The sequence below is a fragment of the Capricornis sumatraensis genome, chromosome 16 (assembly GCF_032405125.1).
Source record: "Capricornis sumatraensis isolate serow.1 chromosome 16, serow.2, whole genome shotgun sequence".
Taxonomy (NCBI): Eukaryota; Metazoa; Chordata; class Mammalia; order Artiodactyla; family Bovidae; genus Capricornis; species Capricornis sumatraensis.
This window is the reverse complement of record NC_091084.1, coordinates 64,416,263-64,437,784: the sequence shown is the minus strand read 5'-3', so window position 1 is coordinate 64,437,784 and position 21,522 is coordinate 64,416,263. Positions and strand designations below refer to the sequence as shown.

Here is a 21,522-nt window from a genome sequence, read left to right as displayed (position 1 = left end):
ACATGCTAGTAAAGTAATGCTCAAAATTCTCCAAGCCAGGCTTCAGCAATACGTGAACCGTGAACTCCCTGATGTTCAAGCTGGTTTTAGAAAAGGCAGAGGAACCAGAGATCAAATTGCCAACATCCACTGGATCATGGGAAAAGCAAGAGAGTTCCAGAAAAACATCTATTTCTGCGCTATTGACTATGCCAAAGCCTTTGACTGTGTGGATCACAATAAACTGTGGAAAATTCTGAAAGAGATGGGAATACCAGACCACATGACCTGCCTCTTGAGAAATCTGTATGCAGGTCAGGAAGCAACAATTAGAACTGGACATGGAACAACAGACTGGTTCCAAATAGGAAAAGGAGTACGTCAAGGCTATATATTGTCACCCTGCTTATTTAACTTCTATGCAGAGTACATCATGAGAAACGCTGGACTGGAAGAAACACAAGCTAGAATCAAGATTGCCGGGAGAAATATCAATCACCTCAGATATGCAGATGACACCACCCTTATGGCAGAAAGTGAAGAGGAGCTAAAAAGCCTCTTGATGAAAGTGAAAGAGGAGAGTGAAAAAGTTGGCTTAAAGCTCAACATTCAGAAAACAAAGATCGTGGCATCTGGTCCCATCACTTCATGGGAAATAGATGGGGAAACCGTGGAAACAGTGTCAGACTTTATTTTTCTGGGCTCCAAAATCACTGAGGATGGTGATTGTAGCCATGAAATTAAAAGATGCTTACTCCTTGGAAGGAAAGTTATGATCAACTTAGATAGTATATTCAAAAGCAGAGACATTACTTTGCCAACTAAGGTCCGTCTAGTCAAGGCTCTGGTTTTTCCTGTAGTCATGTATGGATGTGAGAGTTGGACTGTGAAGAAGGCTGAGCGCTGAAGAACTGATGTGTTTGAACTATGGTGTTGGAGAAGACTCTTGAGAGTCCCTTGGACTGCAAGGAGATCCAACCAGTCCGTTCTGAAGGAGATCAACCCTGGGATTTCTTTGGAAGGAATGATGCTAAAGCTGAAACTCCAGTACTTTGGCCACCTCATGCGAAGAGTTGACTCATTGGAAAAGACTCTGATGTTGGGAGGTATTGGGGGCAGGAGGAGAAGGGGATGACCCAGGATGAGATGGCTGGATGGCATCATGGACTGGATGGACGATGAGTCTGGGTGAACTCCGGGAGTTGGTGATGGACAGGGAGGCCTGGCGTGCTGTGATTCATGGGGTCGCAAAGAGTCGGACACGACTGAGCGATTGAACTGAACTGAACAGTTATTTTATTAATTTAGATAATATGTGTAGCAAGACCTCGCAGGAATAGGAAAAACGACAGGTAAATTTTGCTGAGCAGAAAGTGTGAAGCATACAGCACGACTTGTAGAGGGAAGGAGTTACAAGAGCAAGTGGTACTCACAACAGCCGAAAACCTTGGGAGGATGGGATGGTTATGGACACTGTATAAACTCACTGGGGAATGTAAATAGGGAACAGTGTGTTCTTTAAAAGCTGGAGCGTTTTGATAGAGGTTGTGGCAATATCCTTTCCTAGTTTCTCAACTTGTATGGGCTTGATCCTAGGAATCACATTTGAAGACATATGTTATCATCCCAATTTGTAAATGATTTGGTGACTAAGAAGGCAACAGCATCAAATCGTACCCCAGGGGTACCTGGAAGAATTAATGCAGCTTTCTGGCTTACTTAGGGCCATGGGGGAATTTGACTTAGTTTCCTGATTTTAACACAGAGAAGGCTGAATTCAGTCTAAATTATTTTAAGAGGTCATTTTTAGCTTTGGGTTCCTATGTCTCCTTTTGGAAATTACAATATATTTTGAAGGTTCGTAGTATGTTACTGCGAACTAAATGCTAAACAGAATTTTCCAGCAATATCTTCATTGATTTTGAACATCTGTAATTCTGATGTGAAGTCTGATGCTAGCAGATCAGTTAAGTTACACTTTCTTTAGGTGTATAAAAGATACAAGTTTTCCATAAAGATGAATGGAGAAAGGCATATCTGTGCTGAAAAGTCATTCAGGTCTCCCGCATTGCAGGCAGACGCTTTAACCTCTGAGCCACCAGGGAAGCCCGAAAAGTCATTAGTACCTAGTAAATTAGCATGTTCTTCAGATCTGAAGGAACTGTAATTAAGTACCTATCATTTAATTGGATTTTCTCCAATTAGATTATGTGTTATCATTTATAAAGAAATTAAGCAGCTTGAACTCGTATAACTACTTGGTATAAACAAAATAATCAAAATAGTTTCATACGAATGAGTGCCAAGAAATCCCCAAATTAAAAACAAAGTCTGCTTCTGTTCTAACATGGTCCTAAGTTTTTCATCTTTACTCATTCTTCAAAGCCAATAGTACAGGTTCTACTCCTCCATTAAATCCCCTCCAAGCACTTTAGTTGCAGATTCTTCCTTCTCTGAATTCATTCTGAACATAGGGATTTTTATCTCTTAACTTAGCACTTAGTTATACTAGTGCAAGTCAGTTTAAGATTTCAAATTCTTTGGAAACTGGAATCATTTTTCCTTGTATCTCAGTCAAAATTTAATACACACTTTTATAGCATTTAGTTTGTGTCAGAGACACTGTGCTAAGCAGTATATAGTAATATAATCCTGACAATAACCTTCTAAGGATAGATTTAACTATCCCCTTTTTAGAAATAAGGAAACTGAGGTAGGGATAATTGAATTCACAACACAGTGAGCGGGGTTTCAAACAAGGGAGTTGTCTGACACAGCACAATCTCTGAATCACAATGCTATACAAATATAAATACTAGTGCCTTGGAAACAAAATAAGTAAATAAATAAATGGTGCTTTGTTCTATTCTGAAAGAAAAATTGTGTTTACTCAAGCTAGAAACATTTAAAGAGTCAGATCTTCAAATAATGAATGAGTAAAATATTCTCTAAATCAGTGTGATTATTATTGTGTATTTTTTTGTAGAGAATATACAAAACTATGTCTAAAGAAATCTTTTGAAGGACTTTCCTGGCAGTCCAGTGTTTAAGACTCCATCCTTCCAGTGCAAGGGCACAAGTTGATCACTGGTCCAGGAACTAAGATCCCACATTGCCACACACACAAAAAAGTCTTTTGAAAATTTTTGCTTATTAATATTAGTAGAGATTGAAAGTCAGATCCCAAACTCTCTAGAGTATTATTTTGTGAGGAAGCACTACTAAGTGAGAAACTCTTACATCCAAATATTATAAAACTTAAATGCCTAAACTGATTATTTGTTTGTAGGAATGTTAGTAAAAAATTACAAAGGAGGAAATTGCAGTTCCATGTATGTAACTATCTTGTGGGTACTGGTAGAGAGGGTGAAAAAGCATGACCTAGGACTGAATATTTCCAGAATCTCTTCTGCCTCACATTTTGTTCATGTTCTATTTTTACATGAACCTCAGGGAATCAGGGCTGGGAAAAATGTCTCTAAGGATACATATCGGAGTAAGTTTTTCTGAAGTCAACAAGTACTTATTGAGTCTTTTGTGAAGCCAAACGCTGTACTAGGCACTATGGACATTGCAAAAGAAGCCTATCCCCTAATTTTGTGTGTGTATGTGTTTTTTAAGTTGAAACCTAATGGCTCCTCAAACTCAGCTCCCTTTCTCATCAGGTGCCTCCCATGTTGGAGAGTTTCCCTAAATGTATATATTTTTTGCTATGTTTTGTTAATATTGAATTTTGCGTCATCTTATGTAACAGTCATTAGAAGCCAGTGAAAAAATGGGACCAGAAATGAGATCCTGTGATGACTTAAAGGATTATGACTCCAACTAGTACAGAGGGTCATTTGTAATTTAAACATATATAGTTTTTTTTACTTTAAAACACTTTAGAGAACAAATTCCCCTAAATATGTTACTTTAGAAACTTGTGACCTTGCTTTCACATTATCTTTGAGTCCTCAATACTTCTTTCAAAAAAACGCAAAAAACTAAAGGTAATTGCACAACATTGTGGTTTGAGAAACAATCTTGTTGTATGGTTTTAAAATTGCCTCTTCCTCTTTTTTTTTTTTTAACATTTATAATGTCTACTCAGTAAAACTGAAGGCAATTTAAATTATAGTTTAGCATTCACACAAAGTTCAGGGTAAATTCCTTCCCTAAAATAGTTATTAAATTCTTGTGGACTCATCTGGAGTTATAGGAAGAATTCAGGCTTTTATTTACACAGTATTTATAACATAAGCCCCTCCCAGTAGTGTACTCATTTGTTCATCTTTTCTTTTTTAAGTATTTATTTACAAAATCTCTGGTTCTATTAACACAAATTAAGAAAGTCCTGATGAATCAAGTACTTACAAATTCTCAAACATCTATGAAGGAAAGGTTAGAGAAAGTAAACAAAAGCATAACAAATTGGTAGCTGAACTTTGCTATGGTAAGGCTGCTGCTGCTGCTGCTGCTGCTAAGTCGCTTCAGTCGTGTCCGACTCTGTGCGACCCCAGAGACAGCAGCCCACCAGGCTCCACTGTCCCTGGGATTCTCCAGGCAAGAACACTGGAGTGGGTTGCCATTTCCTTCTCCAATGCATGAAAGTAAAAAGTGAAAGTGAATTTGCTCAGTCGTGTCCGACTCTTAGCGACCCCATGGACTGCAGCCCACCAGGCTCCTCCGTCCATGGGATTTTTCAGGCAACAGTACTGGAGTGAGGTGCCATTGCCTTCTCCGACGGTAAGGCTAACTGACTATTAAAACAGATTCTGAAGGAGATCAGCCCTGGGATTTCTTTGGAAGGACTGATGCTAAAGCTGAAACTCCAGTATTTTGGCCACCTCATGCGAAGAGTTGACTCATTGGAAAAAACTCTGATGTTGGGAGGGATTGGGGGCAGGAGGAGAAGGGGACGACCCAGGATGAGATGGCTGGATGGCATCACTGACTCGATGGACATGAGTCTGAGTGAACTCCGGGAGTTGGTGATGGACAGGGAGGCCTGGCGTGCTGCGATTCATGGGTTCTCAAAGAGTCGGACACGACTGAGCGACTGTACTGAACTGAACTGACTGATGAAGCAATATTGCAACATTATCATTCTACACTGATAGCTAATATATAAAATTATCATTTAAAACATCTTTTAAAACCTGCAGTCTGGATGCCACAAAGTGCCAGAAGTGTTGTTTATGACTAGCAACTCTTTAAAGTTCAGTCATTTCAACTTTCCTTCAGAGATATAGATTGACATTCCAGCCTCCCCCAGCCCAGAAAGTTTCATACAATATAAAAGTTTATGGAGTAACATCTTAAAATCCTTCTTCACTCCTCCAGTTCATAATTCCCTTCTCAAAATTAAGCACAGTTAACATGCACATCTTTACAGTTCTTTATGTATATATATATATACACCCACATAAACTTTAACTTTTTTCCTTCACAAAAAGTTATTTTATGTTTAAAAAATTTGCAACATAGGAAACTTGCAAGTACACTAAAACAAAGAATTTTTCACCTTGAATCATTAGAGACTAAGACGCTAATGACACCTCATTAGCAGTCCCCAATACTTGTGTGTATTTCTCATAAACAAGGACATTCTAAATAATCACAAAACACCAACAAAACCGAAAATTAGCACTTATACATTCAGTTCAGTTCAGTCGCTCAGTCGTGTCCAACTCTTCGCAACCCCACGAATCTCAGCACGCCAGGCCTCCCTGTCCATCACCAACTCCCAGAGTTTACTCGGACTCATGTCCATTGAGTCGGTGATACCATCCAACCATCTCATCTTCTATCGTTCCCTTCATTATACAAAGTGATATATTTCCACCCTCTAATTCTTGGGCCACAACTGGGTATTGTTTTTGCTTTGGCTCCATCCCTTCATTCTTTCTGGAGTTATTTCTCCACTGATCTCCAGTAGCATATTGGGCACCTAATGACCTGGGGTGTTCCTCTTTTGGTGTCCTATCATTTTCCCTTTTCCTACTGTTCATGGGGTTCTCAAGGCAAGAATACTGAAATGGCTTGCCATTCCCTTCTCCAGTGGACCACATTCTGTCAGGCCTCTCCACCATGACCCGCTCATCTTGGGTTGCCCCGCAGGCATGGCTTGGTTTCGTTGAGTTAGACAAGGCTGTGGTCCTAGTGTGATTAGATTGACTAGTTTTCTGTGAGTATGGTTTCAGTGTGTCTGCCCTCTGATGCCCTCTTGCAACACTTACCATCTTACTTGGATTTTTGTTACCTTGACATGGGGTATCTCTTCACAGCTGCTCCAGCAAAGCACAGCCACTGTTCCTTACCTTGGACGAGGGGTATCTCCTTACCACCACTGTTCCTGACCTTCAACGTTGGATAGCTTCTCTAGGCCCTCCTGCACCTGCGCAGCCACCACTCCTCGGGTTGCTCCTCCCGGCCAACGGCCCTGGCCTCGGGCGTGGGTGGCTCCTCCCAGCTGCTGCCCCTGGCCTCGGGCTCGGGGTGGCTCCTCAAGGTCACCACCCCTGGCCTCGGGCGTGAGGTGGCTTCTCCTGGCCGCCACTGGCCTTGGACGCAGGGTAGCTCCTCCTGGCCGCTGCCCTGACTTCGGACACAGGGTGTCGCAGCGCAAGGAACCTGGAATGTCAGGTCCATGAATCAAGGCAAACTGGAAGTGGTCAAACAAGAGATGGCAAGGGTGAACATCGACATTCTAGGAATCAGCAAACTAAAATGGACTGGAATGGGTGAATTTAACTCAGATGACCATTATGTCTACTACTGCGGGCAGGAATCTCTCAGAAGAAATGGAGTAGCTATCATGGTCAACAAAAGAGTCCAAAATGCAGTACTTGGATGCAATCTCAAAAACGACAGAATGATCTCTGTTCGTCTCCAAGGCAAACCATTCAATATCACAGTTATCCAAGTCTATGCCCCAACCAGTAACGCTGAAGAAGCTGAAGTTGAACAGTTTTATGAAGACCTACAAGATCTTTTAGAACTAACACCCAAAAAAGATGTCCTTTTCATTATAGGGGACTAGAATGCAAAAGTAGGAAGTCAAGAAACACCTGGAGTAACAGGCAAATTTGGCCTTGGAATGCAGAATGAAGCAGGGCAAATACTAATAGAGTTTTGCCAAGAAAATGCACTGGTCATAGCAAACACCCTCTTCCAACAACACAAGAGAAGACTCTACACATGGACATCACCAGATGGTCAACACCAAAATCAGATTGATTATATTCTTTACAGCCAAAGATGAAGAAACTCTATACAGTCAACAAAAACAAGACCGGGAGCTGACTGTGGCTCAGATCATGAACTCCTTACTGCCAAATTCAGATTTAAATTGAAGAAAGTAGGGAAAACCGCTAGACCATTCAGGTATGACCTAAATCAAATCCCTTATGATTATACAGTGGAGGTAAGAAATAGATTTAAAGGTCTGGATCTGTTAGATAGAGTGCCTGATGAACTATGGACTGAGGTTCGTGACATTGTACAGGAGACAGGGATCAAGAACATCCCCATGGAAAAGAAATGCAAAAAAGCAAAATGGCTGTCTTGAGGAGGCCTTACAAATAGCCGTGAAAAGAAGAGAGGCGAAAAGCAAAGGAGAAAAGGAAAGATACAAGCATCTGAATGCAGAGTTCCAAAGAATAGCAAGAAGAGATAAGAAAGCCTTCTTCAGTGATCAATGCAAAGAAATAGAAGAAAACAACAGAACGGGAAAGACTAGAGATCTCTTCAAGAAAATTAGAGATTCCAAGGGAACATTTCATGCAAAGATAGGCTCGAAAAAGGACAGAAATGGTCTGGACCTAACAGAAGCAGAAGATATTAAGAAGAGGTGGCAAGAATATATGGAAGAACTGTACAAAAAATATCTTCACGACCCAGAAAATCATGATGATGTGATCACTAATCTAGAGCCAGACATCCTGGAATGTGAAGTCAAGTGGGCCTTAGAAAGCATCACTATGAACAAAGCTAGTGGAGGTGATGGAATTCCAGTTGAGCTATTTCAAATCCTGAAAGATGATGCTGTGAAAGGGCTGCACTCAATATGCCAGCAAATTTGGAAAACTCAGCAGTGGCCACAGGACTGGAAAAGGTCAGTTTTCATTCCAATTCCAAAGAAAGGCAATGCCAAAGAATGCTCAAACTACTTCACAATTGCACTCATCTCACATGCTAGTAATGTAATGCTCAAAATTCTCCAAGCCAGACTTCAGCAATATGTGAACCATGAACTCCCTGATGTTCAAGCTGGTTTTAGAAAAGGCAGAGGAACCAGAGATCAAATTGCCAACATCCACTGGATCATGGAAAAAGCAAGAGAGTTCCAGAAAAACATGGATTTCTGCTTTATTGACTATGCCAAAGCCTTTGACTGTGTGGATCACAATCAACTGGAAAATTCTGAGAGAGATGGGAATACCAGACCACCTGACCTGCCTCTTGAGAAATCTGTATGCAGGTCAGGAAGCAACAGTTAGAACTGGACATGGAACAACAGACTGGTTCCAAATAGGAAAAGGAGTACGTCAAGGCTATATATTGTCACCCTGCTTATTTAACTTCTATGCAGAGTACATCATGAGAAACGCTGGGCTGGAAGAAGCACAAGCTGGAATCAAGATTGCCGGGAGAAATATCAATCACCTCAGATATGCAGATGACACCACCCCCATGGCAGAAAGTGAAGAGGAGCTAAAAAGCCTCTTGATGAAAGTGAAAGAGGAGAGTGAAAAAGTTGGCTTAAAGCTCAACATTCAGAAAACGAAGATCATGGCATCTGGTCCCATCACTTCATGGCAAATAGATGGGGAAACCGTGGAAACAGTGTCAGACTTTATTTTTGGGGGCTCCAAAATCACTGCAGATAGTGACTGCAGCCATGAAATTAAAAGACGCTTACTCCTTGGAAGAAAAGTTATGACCAACCTAGATAGTATATTCAAAAGCAGAGACATTACTTTGCCAACTAAGGTCCGTCTAGTCAAGGCTATGGTTTTTCCTGTGGTCATGTATGGATGTGAGAGTTGGACTGTGAAGAAGGCTGAGTGCCGAAGAATTGATGCGTTTGAACTGTGGTGTTGGAGAAGACTCTTGAGAGTCCCTTGGACTGCAAGGAGATCCAACCAGTCCATTCTGAAGGAGATCAGCCCTGGGATTTCTTTGGAAGGAATGATGCTAAAGCTGAAACTCCAGTACTTTGGCCACGTCATGCGAAGAGTTGACTCATTGGAAAAGACTGATGCTGGGAGGGATTGGGGGCAGGAGGAGAAGGGGACAACCCAGGAGGAGATGGCTGGATGGCATCACGGACTCAATGGACGTGAGTCTGGGTGAACTCCGGGAGTTGGTGATGGACAGGGAGGCCTGGCGTGCTGCAATTCATGGGGTCGCAAAGAGTCGGACACGACTGAGCGACTGAACTGAACTGAATTCTTCAGCCACATTCGAGTCTCATCCATTGCCCTGACAATGGTCTTCATTTCCAAAAGTCCATTTTAGTCACCTGTTTTCATTTAACTATTGTCTCATTACTCTCCTTTAGCCTGAAGCACTTCCTTCATTTTTCTTGGATTTTCATAATTATGACACTTTTGAAAATTACAGGACAGGTATTTTGTAGAATAGCCTTCAATGGTGTTTTTCTGGTATTTGCTTATGAAAAGGTTCCGATTACCTGTGTAATCAACCCTGAATACCCATTGGAAAGACTGATGGTGAAGCTGAAACTCCAATACTTTAGCCACCTGATGCGAAGAATTGATTCATTGGAAAAGACCTTGATGCTGGGAAAGACTGAAGGCAGGAGGAGAAGGGGACAACAGAGGATGAGAAGGTTGGATGGCATCACCAACTCTATGGACATGAGTTTGAGCAAGCTCCAGAAGCTGGTGATGGACAGGGAAGCCTGGTGTGCTGCAGTCCACGGGGTTGCAGTCAGACAGGACTGAGAGACTGAACAGAAACAACCCGTGTTTGGCAGGAATATGACCGAAATAAAACACTCTGTTCTTATTGCAACATATTAGGTGACACACGTTTTCAATTTTCCCATTATGGATGATACTCATTTTGATCACTTGGCAAAGGAGAGGTCTACTTGACTTCTCCACTGTGAAGCTACTGTTTTCTCCTTTGTAATTAACATTACAAAGGAGTAATGTAAATTAGGAGTTTTTTTAAACTGTGTACATTTCCCATTCCTTGTCAAATTCTCAATTCATTCCTTCATTTATTTATTTATAACAATATGAACTCACATTTTCCATTTTATTCAATGGTTCATTATCTGTTGTTCTGTTTAGTCTCTCAATCCGACTCTTTTTGACCCCATGGACTGAAGCACACCAGGCTTCCCTATCCATCACCAACTCCCGGAGCTTGCTTAAAGTCATGTCCATTGAGTCGGTGATGCCATCCAACCATCTCATCCTCTGTTATCTCCTTCTTCTCCAACCTTCAATCTTTCTCAGCATCAGGGTCTTTTCAAATGAGTCAAGTCTTCACATCAGGTGGTCAAAGAATTGGTTATTCAGCTTCAGCATCAGTCCTTCAAATGAATATTCAGGACTGATTTCCTTTAGGATTGACTGGTTTGATCTCTTGTCAGTCCAAGGGATGCTCAAGAGTCTTCTCCAACACCACAGTTAAAAAGCATCAATTCTTCAGAGCTCAGCATTCTTCCCCCCATCGACTGCAGCATGCCAGGCCTCCCTGTCCATCACCAGATCCTGGAGCTTGCTCAAACTCTTACGTCCAACTCTCACATCCATACATGACTACTGAGAAAACCATAGCTTTGACTAGACGGACCTTTGTTGGCAAAGTAATATCTCTGCTTTTTAATATGATGTATAGGTTGGTCATAGCTTTTCTTCCAAGGAGCAAGTGTCTTTTAATTTCATGGCTACAATCATCATCTGCAGTGATTTTGGAGCCCCCAAAATAAGTCTCTCACTGTTTCCATTGTTTTCCCATCTATTTGGCATGAATTGATGGGACCAGATGTCATGATCTTAGCTTTCTGAATGTTGAGTTTTAAGCCAGCTTTTTCACTCTCTTCTTTCACTTTCATCAAGAGGCTCTTCAGTTCTTCTTTGCTTTCTCCCATAAAGGTGGTGTCATTTTATTTAGATGCTAAATTTTTCCCAGTTTAGCCACTGGGAAATCATTCACTCTGGCTTTTGTGTCTTTTTGAAGTATCTCTGTATTCTTTGGGCTTCCCTGGTGGCTCAGGTGGTGAAGAATCTGCCTGCAATGTGGGAGACCTGGGTTTGATCCCTAGGTTGGGAAGATCCCCTGGAGGAGGGCATGGCAACCCACTCCAGTATACTTGCTAGGAGAATTCAATGGACAGAAGAGCCTGGCAGATTACAGTCCATGGGGTCCCAAAGAGTCAGACATGACTGAGTGACTTTCACCTTCACTTGCTTTGTAAGGTTAATATGGTCCAGGAGCATCTTTTACTTCCTCTGCACCAGCCCTGCAACCAGCCATTTCTTCAAGGAATTTTGGTTCCCTTTAGTAGAAAATGGTATTGAAAAACAATAGTTGGGCACCAGATGTGCTCCTTTCTTGTGAATGTTGCTGCTCAGTTATAGTCCTCAAAAACAAAATTAGTTGTTGTTCTAGTGTTTACAATATACATTTTTAACTAATATAAGTTCACTTTCAAATCACACCGTTCTGTTCCATGTATAGTACTGCTGCTGCTGCTGCTAAGTCGCTTCAGTTGTGTCCAACTCTGTGAAACCCCAGAGATGGCAGATATCCTATAACAGTTTTCTTAATTCTTCCTTCCTATCCTTGTGACATTTCTGTCATTTATTTCACTTGCTTATATGATATAACCAATAAATACATTGTTACTATTATTGCTTTAAACAAATTGTTATTTATTAAACCAATTTTAAAAGAAAAATAAAATATTTTGTCATGACTTTTTCCTTTTCCAATGATCTTCTTTTCTTTATGTAGATCTAAATTTCTGACTTATGTAGTTTTCCTTTTACTGAGAATTTTTTTCCCACATTTCTTACAGGGTAAGTCTTCTTGCATAAATTCCCTCAGGTTTTATTTGTATGAGAACACATTTATTTCTCCATCACTTATGAAGGACAATTTCACTGGCTATTACCACTATATTATTCATTGTTCCCTCTATTCCTTAGGTTCATAGATTTGTTTCTAATTTTTTTATTTTTCACACTTTACATATTTCATTGCACTCAATTCTTTCTCCAGAGAAGACAGTGGCACCCCCACTCCAGTACTATTGCCTGGAAAATCCCATGGACAGAGGAGCCTGGTGGGCTGCAGTCCATGGGGTCGCTAAGAGTCGGACATGACTGAGCAACTTCCCTTTCACTTTTCACTTTCATGCATTGGAGAAGGAAATGGCAACCCACTCCAGTGTTCTTGCCTGGAGAATCCCAGGGACGGGGGAGCCTGGTGGGCTGCTGTCTATGGGGTCGCACAGAGTCGGACATGACTGAGGCAACTTAGCAGCAGCAGCAGCAGCAGTTCTTTTTTACATGGTTTCTGTTGAAAATTCCTCTATAGCTAATGTGATTTTTTTCCCCCTGCTCTGGCTTCTTTCAAACTTTTCTCTTTGTCTTTGGTTTTCCACAGTTTGAATATGAAATGCCTACGTGTGGTTTTTTGCTCCTCTTATTTGACTCCAACACCCCACGCCAGGACCCCTCCCCAGGTAAACATTTTGTTTGGGTTTTGACACCTTGGGCCAGGCTACTTCTAAATACAGAAGCCCTCCTCCCCATTCAGGCCAGCCTCTCCTCAGTGGGCCACCCACCTAGCGTGGACAATCTTCTCAGCCCACTTGGGCTCCAACACTCCACTCCAGATTGCCCCTCTGCACCTTCCTTGGGCTCTGATGCCCCACACCAGGTCACCCCCAAAAGTTGATGCTCACCTTGTCCTCCCACCCTGCACCAGGACTTTCTCTACAGAGATGCCTTTGCCACCATACTTGGGTTTCCATACTCTCCATCAAGGCACAGACCCATGTGGTGGACTCCTTCCCTTCTGGCAGGAACATTCCAGAAGTGACCTTGTTTTCTTCCTACTCCATCCTGTCCAGAGATACCTGATTTCAATATGTCCCATTACGAATGATGTTAACTTATCACTTGAATAAAATGGTATCTGCCACACTTCTCCTCTATAAACTTTTTCTCCTTCTCTAACTAATTCATATTTTAGGAATACTAGGCAAATGTCTCATTCTTCATCAAACTTATGGTTTAAACAATGATTTATATCAATATACTTTTGTAACTTATTCAATAGATTGTAATCTGTTATTTTTATTATTTATTTTGATGCTTAAATTTCTCCAGATTTGGCCATTGGGAGCCCCTTCAAACTGGCCTCTGCATCCTTTGACATGTCCCCAACATTCCTTGGCTACTTCCTTACTTTCTGACACAATAAGATATCCTGAGATCATTTTGTTCTTTCTCTGTGCCAGACCTAGAAATAGCCATTTCCTTAAGGAGTCCTAATTCTTTTTAGTGGAGAATACTATTTAAAAATCAGGATCAAGCCACTAGACATGCACATTGCTGTTGAGGGGTCATGATTCCTAGATTCTCTCAGTGGACAGAATACATGATATGTATGTATGTAATGTATGTGTATGTATATACTTATATGTGTATATATATTTATTTCTCATTTATCTGTCTATGATATACATGTATAATTTATACTGAGATATAGTACATATAACTTAAAATTCACCATTTTAAAGTGTATAATTTAATGGTTTTTAATATATTCTTCATAGTCAGAACACTGACATGAATCGCAACAATATCTTTTTGGATCTACCTTTCAGAGCAATGAAAATAAAAACAAAAATAAACAAATAAGGCCTAATTAAACTTAAAAGCTTTTGCACAGCAAAGGAAACCATAAACAAAATGAAAAAGCCCACAGAATGGGAGAAAATATTTGCAAATGAAGCAAAGTGACGAGATATTAATCTTCAAAATACACAAACACTTCATGTAGCTATATATCAAAAAATAACTCAATAAAAAAATGGGAAAAGATCGAAATAGACATTTCTTCAAAGAAGAAATACAGATGGCCAACAGGCACATGAAAAGATGCTCAACATCACTAATTATTAGAGAAATACAAATCAAAACTACAATGACTTATCACCTCACATTGGTCAAAATGGCCATCATCAAAAAGTCTACAGACAATAAACGTAGCGACGGTATAGAGAATAGGGTACCCTCCTACACTGTTGGTGAGGATGTAAATTGGTACAACCACTATGGAGAACAGTATGGAGATTCCTTTAAGAAGTAAAAATAGAACTGCCATGTGATACAGCAATCCCACTCATGGGCATGTATCTCGAGAAAACCATAATTCAAAAAGATACATGCACCCTGATATTCACTGCAGTGCTGTTTACAATAGCCAAGACATGGAAGCAGCCTAGATGTCCACTGACAGAGGGATATATACATACAATGGAATATTCAGTTCAGTTCATTTCAGTTCAGTCGCTCAGTCATGTCTGACTCTTTGTGACCCCAACAATGGAATATTACTCAGTCATAAACAAAGAATAAAATATTCCCTTTGCAGCAACATGGAGGGAACTAAAGATTGTCATATTGAGTGAAAGTAAGTCAGAGAAAGGCAAATATTATACGATATCACTTATTGCAAAATCTAATAAAAGGGTACAAATGAACTTATTTACAAAACATAAACAGACTCACAGACTTCAAAAACAAACTTAGGTTTGCCAAAATGGATATGGAAGGGAGGAATAAATCAGGAGTTTGGGATTCACAAACACACACTACTATATGTAAAACAATCAATAAAGAGGTACCACATAGCACAAGGAACTCTATATAGTACTCTGTAATAACCTATATGTGGAAAGAATCTGAGAAAGAATTCATGTGTGTATATGTATAAATGAATTACTTTGCTGTGCACTTAAAACTAGCACTACATTGTAAATCAACTGTAAAATAAAATAAGTTTTTAAAAAAATTAATTAATTAATAAAACTTAGTCCCAGTTTTAAAAAAATATTCTTTATATTGTGCAGTCATCATTACTATCTAATCTAATTTCAGAACATGTATGTATATACATGTGCTGAAGAAGCTAAAGTTGAAAGGTTCTATGAAGACCTACAAAACCTTCTAGAACTAACTCCCCAAAAGATGTCCTTTTCATTGTAGGGAACTGGAATGCAAAAGTAGGGAAGTCAAGAGATATCTGGAGTAACAGGCAAGTTTGGCCTTGGAGTACAAAATGAAGCAGGGCAGAGGCTAATCATGAGTTTTGCCAAGAGAATGTGCTGGTCATAACAACCACCCTCTTCCAACAATACAAGAGACGACTCTACACATGGACATCACCAAATGGTCAATACAGAAATCAGATTGATTATATTCTTTGTAGCTGAAGATGGAGAAGCTCTATACAGTCAGCAAAAACAAGACTGGGAGCTGACTGTGGCTCAGATCATGAACTCATTGCAAAATTCAGACTTCAATTGAAGAAAGCAGGGAAAACCACTAGGCCATTCAGATATGACCTAAGTCAAATCCCTTACGATTTTACAGTGGAAGTGACAGATTCAAGGGATTAGATCTAATAGACAGAGTGCCTGAAGAAATATAGACAGAAGTTTGTAACAATGTACAGGTGGTGGTGATCAAAACCATCCCCGAGAAAAAGAAATGCAAAAAGGCAAAATGGTTGTCTGAGGAGGACTTAACAAATAGCTGAGGAAAGAGATGTGAAAGACAAAGGAGAAAAGGAAAGATAAAACCGATCTGATGAAAGAATTCCAAAGAATAGCAAGGAGAGATAAGAAAGCCTTTTTAAGTGAACAATGCAAAGAAACAGAGGAGAACAATAGAATGGGAAAGCCTAGAGATCTTGTCAAGAAAATTAGAGATAGACTTAATAAAATATGGAGCTCATTAGAAGATGATTGCTATAGAAAGAATAGAGTAAGGGAGATCTGGTATATTGGAGGCACAGAGGCAGGCTACATGGTTGCCGAATGATCAGAGGTAGCCTTATGGCAAAGGTAACGTGTGAGCAAAGATTTGAAGAGAAGGAATGAACCATGTGGACATATGGGTGAAGGGTATTCCAAGAAGAGGAGAGCTAAGTCTTAAGGCAAAAGCACCAAGACAGGAGAATGACTGGTACTGGTATCAACATCAAGGATGTTAATGTGGCTGTGGCTGAGTGAAGTGACTGAAAGGGAGAAAAGTAGGAGATAACGTCTTAAAAGCCAGGGGAGCACAGATGATGTTGAGCCTTTTGGCCATTGTTAGGACTCTAGCTTTTATTTTGAGTATGATGGGAAGACACTGGAGAATTTCAAGCAAAGGAGAGACGTGACCTGACAGATTTTTAAAGGATGCCTCTGAATATTTTCCATGTGTTGAGAATAGACTAGAGAGGCAAATATAAAAGCAGGAAAGTCAGCAAGCAGCCCACTGTAGTCATTTAGGCACAAAATGGCTGGGACCGGGGTGCTAGCAGTGGAAGAGGTGAGAAGTGGACAAACTCTGGGCATATTTTGAGGATAAAATTGGCAGGATGTCCTGATAAACTGGGTGTATGACTCACAGGGTTTTATTCTGAGCAATTTGAAGGATGATATTGCCATCAACTGAGAGATGACTGTAGGCAGAGCCAGTTTGGAAAAGAATATTAAAAGTTTCATTTTGAACTTGGAGAAGGCAATGGCACCCCACTCCAGTACTCTTGCCTGGAAAATCCCATGGATGGAGAAGCCCAGTAGGCTGCAGTCCGTGGGGTTGCTAAGGGTCAGACACGACTGAGCGGCTTCACTTCCACTTTTCACTTTCGTGCATTGGAGAAGGAAACTGGCAACCCATTCCGGTGTTCTTGCCTGGAGAATCCCAGGGACAGAGGAGCCTGGTGAGCTGCCGTCTATGGGGTCACACAGAGTCAGACATGACTGAAGCGACTTAGCAGCAGCATTTTGAACTTCCTGAGTTTGAGATGCCCGTAAGACATTCAAGAAGAGATGTCAATTACCTGGTTGGCAAAATAATTCAGTAGTTTTATAAATAAGTCTTAACTAAGGATACAGAATGCATGTTCAAGCCTTTCATTCAGTGCCTAAAAAATGGTAAATGCTCAATAATGTTAACTATAATGATGATACTTTCATCACTCACCTTTGAAGGCACACTGACTCCCAATTTAACTATTTGATCCCTTTAATTCACCTAAAATAAAATTGGTTTTTTTACCATGCCACCTTGATTTTTATTTATAGCGCAAATGAATAGTACAGCGTTAGAGCAAAATTTTAAAAGAAATGAAAGCCTCAGGGCTTCCCTGGTGGCTTGGTGATAAAGAATTTGTCTGTCATTGCAGGAGATATGGGAGAAGGTGATGGCACCCCACTCCAGTACTCTTGCCTGGAAAATCCCATGGACGGAGGAGCCTGGTAGGCTGCAGTCCATGGGGTCACGAAGAGTCAGACACGACTGAGCGACTTCCCTTTCACTTTTCACTTTCATGCATTGGAGAAGGAAATGGCAACCCACTCCAGTGTTCTTGCCTGGAGAATCCCAGGGAAGGGGGAGCCTGGTGGGCTGCTGTCTCTGGGGTCGCACAGAGTCAGACACGACTGAAGCGACTTAGCAGCAGCAGCAGCAGCAGGAGACATGGAACGGCGAAGATCCCACATGCCTTGGAGCAACAAAGACGATGCACCATTACAATTGAGCATGCACTCTAGAGCCCAAGAACTGCAACTGCTGAGCCCCTGCACCCTAGAGCCTGTTCTCCAAAATAAGAGAAGCCACCACAGTGAGAAGCCTGTACACTGCAATTAGAGAGTACCCACTGCTCACCACAGCCAAAGAAAAGTATGCATAACAATGAAGACCCAGCACAGCCAAAAATAATAAATAAATAAAATTATAAAAAAAATAAAATCTTTGACTCATAATCTGACTGTCTTACCATACTTCTTTTATTTTTCCTTTTGTCTCATTTTATTTTATTTTATTGCTGAAGTGATTTTAATCTACAGATGAAAGACTCTTTAAATGATACTCAGAATACATTACAAACTTGGTTTTAAATTAGATTTGAGTCTAGAACAGGACTCACTCACAATGATTCCAGAACACAATGTGGAAGTGCAACAGTTAGGTGATGACTTCTTAACTGTTCAAGGGGGTAAAGATCTTCTTCAAATATGGATGGAAATTAATCTGTAAGAGTTATTCTCCTTTATAGACTACAATATTATTGTCAGTTTCATATACTTTTACTTTATGAAGAACTCCCACAGGAAGAAATTTCTGGAGGTTTTCCCAGATATATACGGCTACATTTTCTGTTGTGCTTACAATGTCTGCAAAATACGGCACATCTAGATCCAGATTCTTATGATCAAGGGGCTTCATAATCGCCTCCTCCACATACTCTTTGAGGTCAGTCAAATTCATGACCATCCTGTAACAGGATCAACCTTTGTAATTGTGCCCATGGCCATTTGGGTTGTTGCACTTCCTAAATAATTTCAAGTTTTCTTCATTACAAAGAGATTTGCTGTGGAGGCAGTGGGTCACGCTGAAGGAGAGGAGACGGGACACTCGCTCCTGCCAGTGAGGGCCCAACCCTGCCCCGTTCAGGGCTCTACAAGCCCACTCATTTTAAAAACATAATTTAAAGTGGTTGAATCATGTTGTATGTATACATACGTATCCTGGTTACTTCAAGTAACATTATTCCCTAAGCTATTTTCCATGTTGCTCAATAGTTTCCATATTTATAATTTGTAGTGGTTGCAAAATAATCCATGTTTACTTGCCCACTTTTGTATTGTTGCACATTTAGACTGTTAACCTAGCACTCTTATAAGAAGGGTATATTGCCAAGATCAGAATTACGGGGTCAAAAGCTATGAACATTTTTGTAATTCTCAATATATAATACCAAATTGTGAAATACAATGCCAAAGGTTGGATTTTTTCATAAGAAAAAGAAAGCATAAACTCAACACATGAAACTAGAGTAATTTACAAAATAGGTTTCTTAATTCCCTTCTAACAAAACTCTATCCAAAGATATGTTTAGTTGGGCTACACAGACTCAGTTCATTTTTCTAGCTTACTTGATCACTGTAGTACATTTAAACTTTAGTCTACTTTAGGACTGGTTTGCTGCTCGATACAGCGATTGTATTGATATAATCTTTTTTGTCATTTGTACTAGAATTAATTTAAAAATCATTTTATATTAAAAGACTCATATTTTCCTCTTTATATCCTTACTCTCTTATTCATATGTTCTAGTTTTAGGTCTGACTCCAGCTCTTTTAATGTACCAGGGGAATAAACACTGATTTAATCTGGCTACACCCCATTACTCTGGCCTAGGTTAGCTATTCAAAAGTATTTAAGAGGTAGAATTAACTGTCTTCAGTAATTAACCAAACATCTAATCCCTCTCCTCTTTAAGAGTGAAAAGAGGCAGGTTTGAAGTTGGGTAGTGTTCTTGCCTGCGGAATCCCATGCCTGGCAGGCTACGGTCCATAGGGTCGCAGAGTCAGACACAACTGAGCGACTGAGCAGGCACGCAGGCACTGAAGTAAAAACCAGACAAGCTGGTTTAGACTTGGGTAGTTATGCCTCCAGGTAACAGGAGGCATGAATAGTAGGAATATATAGTAAAAGCCAGTATTTTGGTTTATTCTGGCCACAATAATGTTGCTTAACAAACTATCCCAAAACTCAGTGGTTAAATCCCCAATTATTGTTCTTTCTTTTCCCTTCCCTTCTCTTCCCCCTTCTTCTTTCTTTAGTCATTTCAGTCCTGAGGCTATTAGGTAGGTCTGGGCAAGGTGGTATCTATGTTTGGCTGAGTTTGGGCAAGCCATGGCAGCCAGAGCAAGGTCTGACCAAGGTGAGGGGTGGAGCATGAGTAAGGTGAAGATGGTGTCTGCGTGGGATGTGGTCTAGTTGGGGAGTCAAAGCCTGAGCAGGGTAAAAGAGCTTCTTCAGGTAGATGGAGTTGTGACAGAGACGGGGGATGGGTTACATACGGGGGCTCATAAAATAATATTGAGAATAATGAGAGAATAGGTACAACTATAGAAAGAAAAAAACTAGAGTAAATCCTATGCTATTGAACTGGAGTTGGGTGTGTCAATGTGAAGTCATGGTTCATACGTACATATTGTTGTTCAGTCACTCAGTTGTGTCTGACTCTTTGCAACCCCATAGACTGCAGCACGCCAGGCTTCCCTGTCCTTCACCATCTCCCGGAGTCCACTCAAACTCATGCCCATTTAGTCAGTGATACCATCCAACAATCTCATCCTCTGTCTTCCACTTCTCCTGACTTCTCCTCCTGACGTCCACTTTCCCAGCATCAGGGTCTTCTCAAATGAGTCAGTTCTTCGCATCAGGTGGCCAAAGTATTGGAGCTTCAGCTTCAGCATTGGGCTTTGCAATGAATATTCAGGGTTGATTTCCTTAAGGATTGACCGGTTGGATCTCCTTGCTGTTCAAGGGACTCGCAAGAGTCTTCTCCAGCACCACAGTTCAAAAGCATCAATTCTTTGGCTCTCAGCCTTCTTCATGGTCCAACTCTCACATTCATACCTGATTACTGGAAAAGTCATAGCTTTGACTATATGGACCTTTGTCAACAAAGTGATGTCTTGACTTTTTAATACGCTGTCTAGGTTCATTGTGTGGATCACAATAAACTGTGGAAAATTCTGAAAGAGATGGGAATACCAGACCACATGACCTGCCTCTTGAGAAATCTGTATGCAGGTCAGGAAGCAACAATTAGAACTGGACATGGAACAACAGACTGGTTCCAAATACGGAAAGAAGGAGTACGTCAAGGCTGTATATTGTCACCCTGCTTATTTAACTTCTATGCAGAGTACATCATGAGAAATGCTGGACTGGAAGAAACACAAGTTGGAATCAAGATTGCCGGGAGAAATATCAATCACCTCAGATATGCAGATGACACCACCCTTATGGCAGAAAGTGAAGAGGAGCTAAAAAGCCTCTTGATGAAAGTGAAAGAGGAGAGTGAAAAAGTTGGCTTAAAGCTCAACATTCAGAAAACGAAGATCATGGCATCTGGTCCCATCACTCCATGGGAAATAGATGGGGAAAGACTAGAAACAGCGTCAGACTTTATTTTGGGGGGCTCCAAAATCACTGCAGATGGTGACTGCAGCCATGAAATTAAAAGACGCTTACTACTTGGAAGGAAAGTTATGACCAACCTATATAGTATATTCAAAAGCAGAGACATTACTTTACTGACTAAGGTCCGTCTAGTCAAGGCTATGGTTTTTCCAGTGGTCATGTATGGATGTGAGAGTTGGACTGTGAAGAAGGCTGAGTGCCGAAGAATTGATGCTTTTGAACTATGGTGTTGGAGAAGACTCTTGAGAGTCCCTTGGACTGCAAGGAGATCCAACCAGTCCATTCTGAAGGA

At 40.7% G+C, this 21,522-nt stretch overlaps 1 pseudogene; it reads right to left on the bottom strand.

Annotated features, from left to right (window-relative positions):
• Positions 1–18,272: 18,272 nt before the first annotated feature.
• On the bottom strand, positions 18,273–19,186 carry LOC138092226 (6-pyruvoyl tetrahydrobiopterin synthase pseudogene; annotated as a pseudogene).
• Between the last annotated feature and the right edge of the window lie 2,336 nt (positions 19,187–21,522).